The sequence below is a fragment of the Abramis brama genome (assembly GCF_963993115.1).
Source record: "Abramis brama genome assembly, chromosome: 1".
NCBI lineage: Eukaryota > Metazoa > Chordata > Actinopteri > Cypriniformes > Leuciscidae > Abramis > Abramis brama.
In genome coordinates this window covers 74,519,633-74,536,852 of record NC_139963.1, presented here as the reverse complement: position 1 = coordinate 74,536,852, position 17,220 = coordinate 74,519,633, and the positions used below count along the sequence as shown (strand labels likewise).

The 17,220-nt window shown below is 37.0% G+C and overlaps 1 long non-coding RNA gene across 3 annotated transcripts in view; it reads right to left on the bottom strand.

The window, feature by feature from the left end:
* Window positions 1-17,220, bottom strand: part of LOC311089435 — a 99,772-nt gene that overhangs the window by 5,556 nt on the left and 76,996 nt on the right. The window contains exons 1-3 of one of the 3 annotated variants that reach the window (XR_014607690.1): window positions 11,490-11,676; window positions 2,784-2,907; window positions 2,485-2,573 (exon numbers count right to left, since the gene is read on the bottom strand). This is a non-coding gene — a long non-coding RNA (uncharacterized lncRNA). The other 2 variants (XR_014607691.1, XR_014607689.1) reach the window with 2 other exon arrangements.

Here is a 17,220-nt window from a genome sequence, read left to right as displayed (position 1 = left end):
ACTGAACGCGCTGAACACGCGTTTGGGCATGATCAGTCATAAGTATCAAATTACATTCATAACCGGCCTTAAAGTGTGTCCCCGGCTTTATGCAGTTATTAATGCAGTTATTAGAGAGAGATGTTGCAATAATGAGACAGAAAAGCATGTGCGTCGTCAATATTATTATTTATTTATTAATTTAGTTCGTTTTAATTAATTCGTTCATTCTTTTTTTTTTTTCATTGACAGACAGTAGACTAGCCAAATAAATGAAACACAAAGCTATTAACAAGTGGGCCTATCAATACTTATTTATTTGTTATTATCTGCAATAAAAATCCGTACTGCAGGATTATCCATTTATTTAGCCTATATTCAGTTTAATTTTCTATTGATTATAATATAGATAGGACTATATACTTTATTTATTAAAATTAAACTGCATGTTTCTATTAATTGTGAAGCTAGACATTGAAAATTGCAGATCAAGCGCATGGGGCTAAATGCTTTTTCTTGTTATGAATTGTATCCTATTTTCCGTTATTACAGTTGACTACGCGAAGTGATATGGAACTGTAATGCGGTCAAGACCTGCCTGGAACTACTTTAGCCGTGCGTTTCCCTGAAAATAATGCACACCTTAGAACGTTCGTCAACCAATCAGATTCAAGCATTCAACGGCCCTGTAGTATAAATTTTATGTATGTATTCATTAAACTAATAATGAACTGCACTTCTACACCATTTATTAAGTAAGGAATTGACTCCAAGCCGCTGAATTATTAGAAAAATTATGCTCACCCGACGTGGTAATGCGGACACGACGCGAAGCGGAGTAGCCTACATTCTTATACTACAGTTACTTACCACACCTCGAAACATTGTTCAGATTATGTATTTCAATGCGTTTGTCAAGTTTTTGTCATTAAAACGCTCTTGTATGTTGGACTAATTTCTTACGCATCAATTCCCATGCCTTCGTTGCTAATTACAAAACGTAATTTAAGAGTTAATAGCCTAACGGAGGTTTGAGCCACTAGCAGACTAATGCAGTTATTAGATCAGGATCAGATCATAGAGAGACAGAGAGAGGTTGCAATAATGAGACAGAAAAGCATGTGCGTCAATATTATTTAATTTATTTATTAATTCATTTGTTTTAATTCATTCGTTAATTTTATTTTTCTATTATTGGCAGTCGGCTGTAACGAAACCCCGTGCGGCAGGACTCTGTATATTCAGTTAATGTTCTATTGATTATAGGCTATTACTCTATTTATTAAAATTAAACTGCACTTTTCGATTGATTGTGAAGTTAGACATCGAAAATGTCATATCAAGCGCAAGGGGCTGCATGTTAGCAGAAGTAGGCTAATATATAGTATTATTATATTATTATATATTATATTATTATATTATATTATTGTGTCGGACAGTGGCATATGGTGTTTAAAGCGTCTGCCCCGTCTCCAGGGGCGGATTAAGGTTGTCAGGGGCCCCTAGACGGGCCGTCTCTCTCTACTTGTTCCACAGACGTATTTTTGGCCTTAAGCCAGTCGTTAAACACAAGGACAGCCCAAGCTGTTGTTTTTTTGTGTTTTCTTCATGTTTTTCGCCGTCGAGTCTGTCTAGCTGTTCTTCGCTGATTGTTTTATGTCTTTTGTTGTGGCCTGCTGATTTTGACCTCTTAATTTTTTTTTTTTTTCATTTGGGTTATCCAATACTACCGTCGCCCAGTTGTTAAAATTTTCACGTTCACAATAAATATTAAAATTTACTTCCGGAAAACCACAATTGTCTGTCTTTTTTTTTTTCTTGTTATGAATTGTATCCTATTTTCCGTTATTACAGTTGACTACGGGAAGTGATATGGAACTGTAATGCGGTCGAGACCTGCCTGGAACTACTTTAGCCGTGCGTTTCCCTGAAAATAATTGCGCACCTTAGAACGTTCGTCAACCAATCAGATTCAAGCATTCAACGGCCCTGTAGTAGCCTATAATCTTAGCTAATATTAATTTCAGCATTTACTAAACATTATTAAAATCAAAAGTTGTATTTGTTAACATTAGTTAATGCACTGACTGTGACATAGCCAAACATGAACAAACAATTAAAAGTTGTATTATTATTAGGCTTACTAAGATTAACAAATAGGCCTAGGCTACTGTAACAAATGTTTTGCTCATAATTAGTTATATGAATAATAAACATATGAGCCTTATTGTAAAGTGTAGTCTACTATGAAATCAAAGATATAAATTCCTTACAATTTAGAACTGGACATGGACTTTAAATTTCCTTTCACTAGATGCATTTCCCCAAGCTAATAACACTTGCCATGGCCTTGGACAAAAACAAATGACATTGTCAGACTCAGAATGCGGCTGAAATTGAGTTATACTTTTATGATTGTTAAGCATAAACATGCTGTCGCAACTTTTACAGTAGCATGGTAGGATAAATCTAAGTAAACTTTTCTGTATTAGCTTAATGTTATACCTGCTGTCCGTGCAGTTGAAGACTCGCGGCGAACTGCTGTAGCGCTGCACAGGAAACTCCGCCCACTACCGCTTCATCTCCGCCAAATGCTTCCGCCAAAAAAAAAAAAAAAAAAAATTGTTTATTATTGTTATATATTTTTGTATTATTATTGTTAGTGGCAATGGTGTATAAGTGTATTGTTATTTATTCGTATATTTATTTTAATAATTATTATTATTTACATTTATTAGAGAGGGGCACAATACATTTTGAGACAAAAGGGGCAGGGGCTTGAAATAAATATATCCTTCCCTCACCTCTGTCCCATGACCGTTTCACAGCATTTGCCCCGTCCAGCTGAGCCTCTGTCCAATCCGCCGCTCCGAGGAGTAATCCTTCTCCAACATCATCATCATCGAGCCTCCGTCCTCAAATCGGGCACTGAAACCGCAATCGAAAAACTCACAGTAAGTTATTCTTCAGAGCATCTAGCCTATATTTCATCGGCTCTGTATTCTAGCCGTTATTTTAGAGCAATTATTCCCTCGGCGGCGCGTCATGCAGTCACACACACACGTAGCCTCGCGCTTATTTCGCTTTCCCCTTTTATTCAAAATATTCTTGCTAACTATAATGATTTGTATGATATATTTAGATAGTCATATATGTGAAATTGAAGGTGTTCTGTCGTTTAAACACATTTAATTATCATTGATACAACGCGCCACGAGTTTGCGCCGTAATTCAGAGGATCTGTCGGATTTACATCAAGTAAATTCATCAATTTTTCCCGAAATCCATAAAAGTAAGCCCTTTGAACTAAGAGGAAAACAGAGTAAACTTTATTGCTTCATACACAATGTCCATCTGATATGAATAAAACACTTCTTCTAAAACCTGTAGTTTGCCTTAATATTCAACAATATTATTGATCTCCTGCATTGACACCATTGAAAACTGAACCGAGCTGGACGATGATAGCACTATTTTCTATAACTAAATAGATAATAACTAATGATTTTTACAATGAAAATGAATCAATGCTGAACTTACATAAGCACTGAATGCTAATAATGCCACTATTCTCTTCTAGAGCTGCTGTACAGCCGAAACTAACTGTTGCATTAATGTGCTGTTATCTGCTGCTCTGAAACACTCTGTGTTGTAGAAAGCGCTGTAGAAATAAAGGTGACTTGACTTGAAATAATTGTGTCAGAAAGATAAGTTTGATGTTGTTCTTCCGTCATATTTTAAAATATTTAACAAATATAAAAAATAATAATAATAATAATCTTTATCATCATTTAACAACATAATTTAACTCCAATACATCATATTTTCGTTGCAAAGTGCATGGCCTCCTCCTCTCTGCGGCCATCTTGTTATAGGAGACCTCTCCAGCTCTCTTAAACTATTGAGGAACTGAGACCTATAGTCTTAACCTTTATATCACACTTATTCTTAAATGATCATCTTGTTATAGGAGACCTCTCCAGCTCTCTTAAACAATGGAGGAGCTGAGAGTCTTTGACACTGAGGAACCTTTATGAATCACACGTATTCTTAAATTTAGGAATAAGAGTAAAATTATGTAATTCTTAGAATTTTGACAGACTTCAGACACAAATGTTCCTCTGAGTGGCTTTATACATACGGCCCCTGAGCAGCAGTTTTTAGATCTGACCCTGCATAACACTAATGTTGTTGTTAATAATCAACATATCCACAAATGAAAAAGAAAAAAAAAACAACAACAACTGCTTAGCATTTAGAATATGGAAAATAACTAGCCTACCTCTGTTTTCTTCTTCATAAAAAAACACGTGTGGTATTATGTAATCAAACCAGGATTGAATGAATGTATAAAAATGGGGTTAAAAATAACTAACCACACACTGGCAGTTGATGTTGTACGGACAGTTTCCCCTGCAAGCACATGCAAGTGGTCACGAACAACATGCTTGTATATCTCTCACTCTCATTTCCTGAAAGTAGATTTCTCAATACTCACATAATATACTGTTGACTTTTAAATAACACGAGTTCAGTGTTCAAACACATTAGCTTTCTCAAAAAAAAAGAAGAAAAGAAGAAAAAAGAATATATAACATGTAAACAATCATGTTTTATACCATGGGCTGTTTAAATACTCGATTCTGATTGGCTGGAAGGTGTGCAGTAAAACCGTTTAATGCACAGGTAGTTCCAGTCAGTTTGATGGCTACTGATCAAGCTATATTCACCTTGATTTTTCTTATTTTGTTCTTGATGAAAATTTAAAATGGCCTCCATGTCCAACATGTGCTCTGATGCCTCTGAACATTTCCATAGAAACCACCTAAACAATCTTTCACACAAACTTTTTAAAGGGACATTACAGTGTTGTGGTGGAAACGACACCAATACTGTGGACAGCTATATTTTGTATAAAAAGTAATATTGATGGTGGTCTCACATTAAATACTATAATGTATTTTAATTATTTTACTATTGCTTAATTTAGGTATATTAATAGTTACCAGATAAGTCATACTTTTAAACTGTAGTTTCATTGTTGAAGTTAAAAGGTCTGGGTGTGCGACAAGGATAAAACAGTGATTTTGACACCTATAAGGAGAAGTATGAAAAAAAAAATCATAATAGAAAGGTAGTAAAAAGTTTTTGAGGAGGTTTTATTGTTAGTTTGAAAAAGAAAGAGGATTTTGTCCAAAATAGTGAGGTCGTACGAATTAGCCAACTTTTTATCATTCGTACGAATTGGTACGAATTGGTCGTGAGATAGTGTTTGGGCTAGCCGTGGATTATCCCTTACTTAGGCCTATAATAGATGAAGTTTTGAGAAAACGGGTTGCTGGAGGCATTATTCATTTAAGGCATTATTCATTTTACTCACTGAATTACATATTTTCTCGATCACTGAGATTATTTCAGTTATCAGATATCAGTTATTAAACTGAACTCAGAGTTTAAAAAAGTAAAACTACGAGTAGGCCTAAAAAAACAACATTTGTCATTAATCTGTGGGCACATTAATATACACTCTTTCACTGGAGAGAGCGGAGGAAACAGAAGAGTTTAAACTCTCTTTTACATTTGATTTAGATTAAATATGACACTCAAACTACATAAAGCCATCGTCCAGAAGTTAAACAAAACTGATGAATGTAGATGCATGCAGTCGATGCGCTGGTGTTGCAGTGTTTTAATGTTTTAAATTATGCGCACGATAAGACGATCTCATGAAAGTGCGTATCTACACCACGAACTTTATTTCTCGTGCCATTTATACGCCAAACATGTTTTCACGTGCATATGTTACGCACTGTAAACCCGTTGCGCAGGAAACTCATCTTTCTAAACTCTAGTCCTGAGAAAATATCTCTGTTCGCACTCGTGCTTTTGTAAATCTGAAACTGTTGTGTGTGTGAGATTAATCTATAGATTAATTAATTACCACTTTTAGGATGAAATCTACGGAGAGTTTAATACTCGAGCCTCCAGATCTTTCCTCTCAGGAATCAGGACTCTCATCTAACCCGTTCTGTCACACAATAGTTATTTGGGCTACTTTATGCGTATTTACATTATTTAAAAATGATAACAATATAGGCCTATACTTGTGTTTGTACTTCAATTTTACTGTGGCACACATTTAATTCTGAAGAAAATAAACAATACGTCTACACTTTCAAGGTTAATATCTTTATTAGAAAATAATAATAATTATGATTCTGCACTAAAACTAAAAGTGAACATAAATGAACTGGATTTATTGAAGTCTAAAATGATCTTCGATATAAACGGTAAACAGTGTTTGATCAGTGTTATTCCGTCTGACAGCGACGCGTTTCCAGACGCGCGTTATTACAAAGCGCGTGCACGCTGGAGAGGGCGAGCTCGAGCTGCTGTCGAGGATAATCTTATGAATCTGCTTGGAGAGTTGACTGACTCATAAGAAAACACTTTCAGAATCTAAATGAAGCTCGATATGAGAACGTTCACACATGAGCACACTCGATATGAGCCTGTTGACCGTCAATATAAGAGATATAAGGCATATTTTGACATGACAACTGAAGAAATTGTAATCATAATGCGGATTATAAACCTGTCAATTTAACTGCTACACAACTGATATTTCTACCTGATAGTTAGCCTATATAAATGCATTAAATTTGATATGAAAGCATTATCTTAGCACTACAGAGTTCTCTGATCATTTTGGCCAATCACAGAGCTGGAGTGGTTCAAGAGAATCCGTGTATCATTCGTTCAGCCGTTTATTTAATATTTAAAGTAGAACAATTAGAAAACAGCTTGAATATTAGATTTCTAATATTCTAATATTAGAATAATAGTCCTCCGCGAAAAATCGCAATAAAATGTATTTTAAATGTACGAATAAATATAGGAAAAACTGAAACCGCACATACGCAAAAAGCACTTACTTCGTACGGCCTTATAATCGTGTTAAGAAGTTATATTTCATCCTAACACGTCTTAATAAAAAAATATACATATGCTATTCACTTCAGTATTGCGTGATACCATTTCACAGTGATTTCCGTCATTTTGACAGATAATAAATTGTATTCACCTGTGAAAACAAACCAGGGCCGGGTTTCCCGATAACGATGTATCTCGATGTATTACGAACGCTCGCAGCAATTCCACGCGCGTTTCCCAAAAATGCACTTAACATGAACGTGCATCTACGTGCTACTTAAGAGTCGCTGTCCATTCGCGAAGTGCTGAAACATAACCTTATATGGAATCGTATTCTGAACGTTTAACCTTATAATTGTCATCTGTTGTGGATTAGCAATCAAGACAAGTCTATATAAAGCACCTACAGGCGGAGGCACTGACAAAATGGCTGGAAAACAAACAAACAAAAAAAAACAAACAAGAAAAGATACCTTTCAAAAAGATCAAATGAATGTGAAAAAGGTCCAAGCTCGCTCATTGTGAACAAGGTCAGATGCAATTAAGTAAAGCAGCTGCTTTTGTGTTCAGTCAAACTGCTTTAGGTGAAGTATAAAGTCAAATATACACCATCAGATATACCAGAAGATTGGTGCAACCGTGCAAATAGCTAGAACTTGTGAATTGACTTGCTAAAGAGTGAGTGCGCTGTCCAGTGAAGCGGGTCAAATTTATTATTTGGTATTTTTGTATTGTATTTAAATACATTTGATGAGTAAGTATTTGTAATTAAATACTTTTTGATGTATGTGCCCTCTGCGTGGGTGTTGTCGTGGAAAATTTAAACTGTATATTAAAATAACCATGTTTCTAACATCTAACCTTATTTAATATCTTACATTTGAACATGTACTGTATGAAACCAATGGAAAACTTGTTACTGAGTGTGTGCGTGTGTGTATAAATAACATAGTTTGGTAAATGAAACTATCAGTCTGTTAGAATCTCGTGATTAGCAAATGAAGTCATCATTAAGACAAAGTTTGCTTTACCTAGTAACAGAGGGGTTTGCATATGAAGAACCAATCAAATAGTGGGGAAATTATGTAATGCAGCCTGACATTCATGCCATACCTCTATAGTCTATACTATAAACACTGTTGTATTCTTGTGTACTGTGGGATTTCATTGTCTGAGTATAAAGGTTATTAAGTGCCGATTTGAAAACGCCAGATTTATTTTTATTAAGTGCCGATTTGCAGACGCTAGATAGTCGGGTTTAGGGAGAAAATCCACTACAGTGTGTATAAAGTTAAGAGTGCAGACAGATACTGAGGGGCCATGCGGTGCCTTATATGTGAGCATAAGGGTTTTTAAAGCATTATATTTCAGGGGCTCTGTATTCTAGTCCTTATTTCAGATCAATTATTCCCTCGGCGACGCGTCACGCAGTCACACGCATCGCGTTTATTTCGCTTTCCCCCTTTAATTCAAAATATTCACAAACTTGCTAACTATAATGAATTGTATGATATATTTAGATTGATATTGTGAAAGTGAAGGTGTTCTGTCGTTTAAACACATTTAATTATCATTGATATAACGCGCCACGAGTTTGCGCCGTAATTCAGAGGATCTGTCGGATTTACAGATTGTATTCACCTGTGAATTCATCAATTTTTTCCGAAATCCATAAAAGTAAGGCCTTTGAACTGGGAGAAAAATATAGTAAATTGTATGGTTTCATACACAATAAGCATCTGATATGAATAAAAAACTTTGTCAAATTATAATTAAAAGGATTATTATTGTAGCTTGTGTGGAATCTGAATAAAAAACTAAAAAACGAACTAACTTTTTAACAGTAGCCTTCTTTATTTTAATGTCTGAGAACATAATTGTGGTTGAAAACACTGAATTGTTGTGATAGTATGGGCTATAAAAAGCACCGAGTGCCTCTGTTTCTGGCTCAGCTCAAACCCAGTATATTATTAGATGTGGTCAGCATCACTGTAAGGAGAGCGCGTGCGGAAAGCCCTTATAAGGAGATGCATGGGCGTGTTTTATGCAAATGACTAACCTCGTGCAAGCGCCCATTTAGAAACACTCTAAATTCACCAACGATGATTAGAACAAATTCATGAACGTGTTGTGAATTAGGCGGATACTGTCCTGTGTACAAATACGCAATAATCCACGCAGTTATAGTGAAAGGAACCCATTGTGGACATTTAACAGCTCCGAAGTAACATTAAACAACAAATATTTACTTAATTCGTATCATATATTTTCCACTAAACCCAGAGACCTGTTTCAGGCCAAACTTTCGGTGCTCGATTTAAATCATTCGTGATTAGTCCTAGCGACTGTAGTGTATTAATAAAACAAAACCACATAATCGTAATAGAGAGGTGTGTACGGAAGCCCTGAAAAAACAAATCTGTGAAAAAAAATAAAAAAAATCTAGCATTTCGAGAATAAAGTCGAAACATTTCGAGAAACAGTCGTCTGTATTAGTTGCGTGTGTGTTTGCCGTTGTTTGACATCGCCGCACAGCATCATGACGGCGCGCGCGTTTCACTTTTAGCTTTCAACAAAAGGAAACTCTACAGGTGCCAATCTACCAACATGCCATCAGGCTAACATTATAGGCCGTTATAAAATACACCGCTTTCATATGTCTACTGTATGCCTACACTCAAAGCGCTTCACATTCATATAATCAGGGAATCTCTGGTCTTTATATCTGAGGAAATCACGGGATCCGGCAAATGATTGGATACAGAATGATGCACTTAAAATGTATCCAGAGCCCATATACGGTGAAGAGGGAGACAGTGCGGTTACTCTTAAGTGTTCTCGACACAAATGGTGTTGCCTACTATAGACGAGCACGAAAACACGTGAAAAACACTGCCACAGTTTGGACCGGATTGTGAACCTGCGATAGTGTGTGCTCGTCTATAGGCAACGCCATGGAAATGCATGTTGGTAGATCAGCACCTGTGTAGAATTTCCTTTTGTTGAAAGCCCAGATAAAAGTAAAAAGCTACTATTTGGTGTAGATACATGTCCGAGGCAGGTCGACTTCACAAGCGCATTACATACACCATAGGCGTAATTTGCGGGTGGGACGGGTGGGACATGTCCCCTCCCCACCACTATTTTCTAAGGTCGATATTGTCCCCACCACTTTTGAAACATCTCGCGGCACGAATGTACCAATACAAACAAACAAAACATCTCCAGTTAACTAGCAGAGCATTCATTTCGTTCGTTTTTTAAATAAGAGGCGATCTAGCGCTGAAATGTGTTGTTTTTTTAATCAACTGATCAAAGTGCTCGTTGCCGCTGCGATCAGTGGCGCGGATACTATGTTTGTCTCTGGCTCGCGCACAGCCTTCACTCAGACGCGCGCTTCAATCCGTTGTGGAGAGACTCTCTATTCGTTCCAGTGCAATTAGAAAACAAAAAGCACAAAAAAGGTGTCCCTGCCTGATATACAACCACTGAAAAACATAATCGGTTTTGATGAGAAAAAAAAAAAAAAAAAACTATATGAGTGCGGATTAGAACTCAGAGCCTCTGACACGCTTGGCAAAAATTCTACCCCTGGACCACTTACATACACACTTGATTTTCTCGGATCAACATATAATAGGCCTCATTGAACGACCACTTAAACTCAATCAATGTACTATTTAAATCGATTGCTGGACATCGTAGTGTTACATCTGTTTTATGATTAAGCATTGTGTCATCAATGTGTCATCAATGTGTCATCAAAGGGATTCACACCCCTTCTAAAAATATGAACGTTTTTGGTTTAATATATTCTTACGACTGACTGTCAATGATTTAATTTAATGTTGTTTTATATTTTATTTGTTCGTTATTTTGTTGGATTTTGGTTTGACTTGGTCAAAACTAGTTATCGACATGATGCCGCTGCCTTTGGGCTCAGTGATGTTGAGTTTAAATTACATATAAAATAAAGACAAACCAAAATCCAACAAAATAATGAACAAATAAAATATAAAACAACATTAAATTAAATCATTGACAGTCAGTCGTATAAGAATATATTAAACCAAAAACGTATATTTTTTTAGAAGGGGTGTGAATTAAAACAACCACAGCAGGAACAAGTTGATCAATGACGGAACGTACAGCGCTCCACATTTTGATTGACAGCTGTCACAGCCAACTAGTGACCGTGTTTACTCCTTTCCTTTAAACTATTGGACAGGATTTAAAAAACGTCTGTTGTGTTTGTACTTCCGAGGAAGCGCTGTTAAATAGAGGTGAACAACTAGCCTACACCGCAAAAATAAAAAATAAAAGGCTTTCTTAAAAAAAGGCAAAGGAACGCACACACGTTTTCTTCATGTTCATTTTAGTTAACATCACTTTCCAAGCGGCAAACAACAACAAAACAACTTACAATCATCAAGAGAGAGCTGCTGTCATTCCTTCTCCTGATCCATGGCACATTCCCACTGTTTCCTTCAGGCTTCTGCACTTCCTGAACACTTCCTGAACACACACACACACACACACACACACACACACACACACACACACACACACACACTGACCTTCTCCTCCATCTGTGTTTCACCCTCACAAACTCCAGCTTCATGTTCCTCAGCTTTACACTTTCCTTCTCCTATTAAAGTGCTTCCAGATGAGCTCTTTCTCTAGAACAGCGCAATAATTCCGTGTGAAGTTGAGTGTAGAATTCAAGTTGTTCGTGGAAAACGTCAATCTCGAGTCACTCGCGCCTGTCATTTTCAAACGAAAGGAAGGAGAAGTCACGTGGTCATATGAGGAAGCAAGCAGCGACATCAGCCAATCAGCTGTCGCGGCGCTGCTTCCGGCGGCAACTTTTGAAATGAAAGAGCGCAAATGCGGAAGTCCGAGGAAAGGAAGTTGCTGATCTTGCAAAACTCACTTTAAGTTGATGTTCATGTTGGCCTGTAACACCACTGAGCAAGGCAGAGTTTAAAGGGGAATCACAGAACTGATTAATACAGTATGGGTAAGAAAAAAAGAGAAGTGTCCAAAAAAAGTGAACACTATATAGGTCATAAAATAATCATTCTCAAAATAGCATGTTTAAATAAATAATTATTGATCTAGAATATGGAAATAGAGGGAATAGTTGTAATTTAACAGAAACGGTTGGACATGTTATTTTTTTGTTATTATTTTTTTCTGTAATTACTTGCAATTGCACACATTTTATAGTGTAATAATTTCACATTTAATATGCAAATCAACGAAACAACAGAGGCAGTAGGCCATTTTAAAAATGTGTCTTTTTATGAATAAAGGCCATTGTCTCTATGAAATTGTCACAAATTGTGACCATCAGTAAAAATATCATTGCTGGTTTTGGACTGTGTAATATCAGGACTGTGTTTCTGCCTCTAACATAATAAAATCATATTCTAAACAATCAAATGCTTTGTAATAGTCAGAAAAGGTGCTAAAATATATAGGCTATCATTATGTCTGCATCATATAGTAGCCTACTGATTATTTATATATTCTTGTAGGAATAGAGACAACACCAAGAGTATAGTATAGGGAAAACAACTTGTTCTTTGTTTTATTACTTTGTCAGCATCAGCCAAACAACACGTGACCTGGAGCGCCCTCCAGTGGCTAGGATGCATTAACCCAAAAACATCTCAGTTTCTCCCCTCTTAATCACATTTTCAACACACATATCCAAACTTATCCAAACTTATATCCAAACTCATATCTCCAAACTTATAGAAACACAAGGAGCTCATCTTAAAGTATGGCAATAACGGGATCACTTTCTAATGTAACTGAACACTATTAGTTGGTGTCACTCCAGATCAATGTAAACTCAGTTATGAGGTATACAACACAAATCATGACATTTGTCATCTTTCTTTTTGAACTAACCAAACCTTAAACATTTTATGAGTGTAGCCTGTTATGTGGTTTGTGGACCCGGACGGGAAAACTCCTAGCGCTTTGGGAAGGTGTCGTCCGAGAGCTGTGTTTCAGGTGTACAAGAATGCACACACTTCTCTGTAACGTCTCCATTACGGCATCTATCCACATTATTAGCAGCCTCTTCATCCTCCTCATTTTGCCAGATTTGTAAAATGTCCCTCGACTGAAAACTCTTTCTAAAAGAAAACCCACCACTTCAGGTCGACTTTGCACTGGAGCCATCCTTTTTTCCAGGGGAATGCGAGATCCAATCTGTTGTCCAGACACAGAAGGCTCTTGATGTGGACAGGTGTAAACGCACCGTGTCCTGATTGGCTTTAAAGAACGTTGATCTAATGTTAATGCCAAGAATTTAAAGTGTATGTAGTAGATTGAGTTCATTCTAGCACGTCCAGTGTTGCCACTAGGGGGCGTATGTGCGTGTGTGTGTTGCGTGGGAATCACCTGTTGCTGTAGTCTGTTCAGTTCTGTGGGATGTGATCCTGCAAACACACCGTCACAGCAGCCAAAACAGACAAACCATAAAAGAAGAGTTAAGAGCCCAACTAATGGAAACACCGATCACTGTTATGGTGACTTCACATGAAACACATTAGAGTTAAACCTCTGTTAACTCTCAATAAGAGCGTCTGTAGACGTCTGACAGAAATAAAGTCAGTCTGGTTAGTAATAAGTGAAGCTGGTAATGCTGTTTGTGGAGGTGTTTAATCCTCCTCTGCTGAGATCTTCACAGGTTTAATGTCTTCTTTTCTCTTCAGCTGATTTCATCTGAGGCTGTGGCTGAAGTCAGTTGTAGTTCTTGTGTTTCTGCTCGTCTCTTTTTCTGTTCTTCTTTCCTTCAGTGATTCTGCTTGTTAACAGGCTTATTAAGGCTGAGATGACTCCATATTTAATATACACAGGTTTTGTGGCTCAGATAAGGTCCAGATCTGGTGTATTTCTTTGCTCTTGGCTGACATGTGGCATTGCTATGGTCTGCTTGTGGCCCAGATCTGGCAAACAGGAGCGGCCATTTTCTGTTTATACCACTGGTATAAGAGTGCAGCATGAGAATTATAAATTATACAAATATGTAGATGATATGGCACTTTTATGGAAAGACTGTGAACATTTTGAGTACGAGGAGCAGGTTTTGAAACTAGAAAAATGGTGTGAAGCAAATTCCTTATTGATACATGTAAGTTAAACAAAAGAGTTGATTTTAAATTATTCAGAGCCTGTAACAGGAATAATGTTATGTGATCAAACAGTTGAAATTGTGAAGACTTTTAAGTATTTGGGAACCATGATTGACTGTAAATTGAATTTCTCTGATAATGTGAATCTTATTTGTAAGAAAGCAAATCAAAGGCTATATCTGCTAAGGGAATTGAGATAATTTTCTGTAAGTCAGGATGTTCTGCAAAGAGTTTACATTAGTTTAATTGAGAGTGTTTTAGGGTATAATATAACTGTGTGGTTCGGGCGAGTTACATCTGTGAATAAAGTAAAATTAGACAGAATTACAAGAGTCGCAGGAACAATTATAGGATCTAAGCAAAAATCAGTCGCACAGTTATATCAAAGTGCAGTTCAGAGAAAAGCCTTAACTATATATAGCAAGAGACACAACACACTCCTGAATCATGTCTTTGGATTATTGCCATCACGTCGTCGCTACAGAACACCAAAAGTGACCAAACAATATATAAACAAATTTTTGTACCAAATGCAATAAGTCTTTTGAATAAGAGGAAAGAGATGTGGATATTTTAATTTTGATGTATATTGTGTATTGTTAATTGTTTTGTGATTGTATTTTGTGAGACCAAAGACCAATTTTCAGCTAAGGCTGGACAATAAAGTACTAGTTCTATAACTAACTAACTAACTTTTTTTTTTTTTTTTTGCCCATTTTCTCCAGAATTGCTCTAAAAAAGCAGAAAAGGGTACTTATGAAAAATATGAACACAGGGGTGCAATATTAACATTACTGCATCATTAACACTGTAAAATATGACACATCAGGACATGCATACACAATACTTCAGAAATCATATTTCTGGATACTCAAATGTGGTTAAAACCTTTGTAGACATAGCTTACAAAAACACATAGAAGTGAAACCCCATTGCCTTATACTGCTTTTCTTATTGTTGTGGGCTTTATAGGGTGAGTGATGTTTCCTATAATACACAAGTGAGACAGACTAGTGCAAATATTACAGATAGGTCATTAAAATAATATTAGCACAAGTTCTGCCTCAAACCACCTGAGAAATGAAGCCACGCAATGGTGACGAAGGAGTTAAGAGGAAGTTTATAAGTATAAAATAAAATAAAAACTTGTGGGTTTTAACTGTGGTTTCGCTAGCTATTTGAGTAAGTGTAAACATAATACTTACATTTAAGTGTGAATTTGCCATCCACCACCGAACTCTCGGCCTCCTTGTTTTTTTTGTTTTTTTATAACAATGCTGTCGTCTCTGGTGCGCAATGACTTATGGGGTAGGATAGGCCGCTGAGGATGCATTTCTGTATCCTTCCTTTCACAGGGAAAATAAGGGTGCATTTGGCATTGCTTTTGAATCAGGGTAGCCTTTGCATTCGGCCAATCGGCCTTTAAATGGGACCTTCGAAGGATGCAGTCTTCACATTGGGACACTATTGAATAAAGTGCATATTTGACTACACTAGGGCTGGGTAAAAAAATATAGATTTCTCGATTTTAATCGATTGTCATTTTTACGAACCGATATCGATTCTTAAATCCCAAGAGTCGATTAGTCATCCTGTTTTCTGATGATGAATGAATGTAGCATGAATGTTTTTTAAATAGGACATAGGCAATTATGCTATGAGGCTAACGATTTGTACTTTGTTATATTGATATGAAACAAAATCTCAGATTTCAAATGACGTCCATAAGTGCGCTGTGGCGTGAGATCGCTCTGGCTCAGCTCAAGAGAAGCGCGTGATCTTCTCCTCCGCCTTAATAACACCAGTTACAGCACGAAATAAACATGAATGAGCATCTGAAAGTGTGTCAAAGATAGAGTACAACTTATCGAAGTCCGTATCATGTCACATGGAGTCGCTCAATCAGTGTTTCAACCGTGGAAAGACGTCAGTAAATGTCACGTCACATTTACCTCAGAAAAACCATAAACTCGTTAGTCAGCTAGAAAAAATAACTCTAGAGAGGAGCATTTTGTTAAATATATTTTTTAAATATATAAATATACGACACATGTCATGTTTCTGCCTCGTCCAACATAATAAAACCATATTCTAAACAATCAAATGCTTTGTAATAGTCAGAAAAGGTGCTAAAATATATCGGCTATCATTATCTCTGCATCATATAGTACTGATTATTCATATTTTCTTGAAGGAACAGACACACACACAGCGAGTAAAGGGAAAACAACTTGTTCTCCGTTTTATTACTTTGTGTCAGCATCAGCCAAACAACACGTGACCTGGAGCGCCCTCCAGTGGCGAGAATGCATTAACCCAAAAACATCTCAGTTTCTCCCCTCTTAATCACATTTTCATATCTCCAAACTTACAGAAACACAGGGAATTCATCTTAAAGTATGGCAATAATGGGATCACTTTTTAATGTAACTGAACACTATTAACTGGTGTCACTCCAGATGAATGTAAACTCAGTTATGAGGTATACAACACAAATCATGACATTGGTCATATATTTTCTTTCTTTTTGAACTACCCAAACATTAAACATTTTATAAGCATAGCCTGTTATGTGGTCTGTGGAGCCGGACAGGAATCCTCCTAACGCTTTGGGAAGGTGTCGTCCGAGAGCTGTGTTTCACCGTGGTCTGAAGCACACATACTGTTTCACTGACCGGCGAAGACCATCCCTGTCCAGCTTTATCTGGAGTCTGCGATGGAAAGTCCATGATTGAGGTCATTTCAGGATGACAGTCCAGCATCTGATCCGTACGTCTTTTCCAGAGTTGCGAATTGCCCAGCTCTGCTCCTGTCTGAGAGGACACAAGTGCTGTGTGGCCTATTTCTGTACTGTAGCAAAAAAGCATCTGTTGCAATGACACTGGCTCTTTGGAGGATTTCAGAGAATGTTTAAATGTCGGCACAAAACGCTCCGCCAGGCGGACTGGGGCAGAGCGCACAGGCTTCTCTCCATTTGCTTTTAGAAAAGAGCCAACTACTGACGTAAACTGTGGGCCATTGTCGCTTACCAGAGTTTCAGGTATACCATAACGACTGAATGAGCCTCTCAGTACTTGAATGGTCTTAGATGATGTTGTGGAGTCTGTCCCGTGAACTTCTGGCCATTTTGAGTGAGCATCGACAACCACCAGGAACA